A 1,447-nucleotide genomic window follows, 5' to 3' on the forward strand; every position below is an offset into this window, starting at 1 on the left:
ATTTGGGCTAAGGCCTTGAAATAAAAGCCGCAGAGTGGGAAGCAGCATGATACAGCTGCTCCCTCTCCGCCGGCTGGCACAGGGGCTGGCAGAGCACTGCAAAACGCTGGGTAAGGTGTCTGGAGTATTTGAAATGGCTCAGCGCATCCCCTTTGCTGGTGAGCTTCTTTCAAAAACATAATTAAACAACATTTTATAGCATTTCTTTGCAGACTCTGGTTAAAATAAAAATCATGGCTATGTACGCATGTGCATGCAAACACATGAATTTGCCAGCACACGTGTTGTTCTGCATTGCAGTGAATGCAACAGAAAGCTCAGCATCCATGCACCTATACATGCACATCCACCTGGCCAAACATGTGTCTTCATGGGCCACTCATGCACATTTGTCTGTGCCCCAAGGTCCTGCCGGCCTGGGGACCCCCGGCCGCAGGAGGAGATGAGGAGGTTGAGCGGCGATGCCACCCCACTGAGCCACTGCTGGGAACATCCCGGGTCCCAGGGCACAGGGAAATGGGTCGGGTTTTTTTCCACCATATAAATCCACCCCCCCCCATCCCAGCTCATGGAAACCTGGCCCTGGAGCAAGTATGTGTCATGCCTGGGGCAGGCCAGCACCAGCCCCAGCTTTTGCTCCCTGGAGCTCAAATCTCTACTGCTTCCAAATTCGCAGCCTCTGCCTTGGGAAACTTTGATCATGGTTTATTGGTCGTGCCCAAAGGTGGTCACGGGAAGCTTTGGCTTCTCTTTCTCAGTGTGGTTTTGTGGGTTGGAGGGGTTGGTTTTTTTTATCCTCCTAAGTTTCTAAAAGTTTTGTTATATTACCACTGGGCTTTGCCAGCAGAGGATATACTGGATGCAAATGTGGGTTCTCTGGTTTTATTGACCAAGTTTTCTCTTTGGGAAGCATCTCAGACATGGAGAGGTGAAACTACGCTGCAAATAGGACACTCCAGTGTCAGCTGTGAAGTCGGGACTACCACTGAGCCACCAATTTCCATGCACAGTGCATCAGGAATGGATGTAGCCCCAAATTTCCTTCTAAAGAAAGCTCAAAAAAATTTTAATTCTAAATTTTTCTGAATTGTTTCTTGGTCAATTTAAGTATTTTTAACGGAGAATCGGTTTTAAATTAACTTAAAGATCTGCAAGACAAAATATTGATTTTTTTTTTTTCAGATAGAAGCTGCAATTAAAAAGAAATCATGATTTTTGTTTCTAGCTGCTCCTAGACTGTTTTACGGCTCTAAGTCTTTCTTGCCAGATAATTTAAACACTTCCTGCACACCTTTCAGCTCATTTCTTCCTTCTCCCATGGAGTAAGATGAGGTATACGTGCAGGCTGCTGCCATCCCAAATTGCCTGCGAGACAAGGCCATGCTTAATGAAACAGTGAATAAAAGATAAGAGAGGAAGTTTAAACTGCCTTCCTCCAGCTTGAGGG

The sequence above is a fragment of the Mesitornis unicolor genome, unplaced genomic scaffold (genome assembly GCF_000695765.1).
Source record: "Mesitornis unicolor isolate BGI_N332 unplaced genomic scaffold, ASM69576v1 scaffold8381, whole genome shotgun sequence".
Lineage (NCBI taxonomy): Eukaryota > Metazoa > Chordata > Aves > Mesitornithiformes > Mesitornithidae > Mesitornis > Mesitornis unicolor.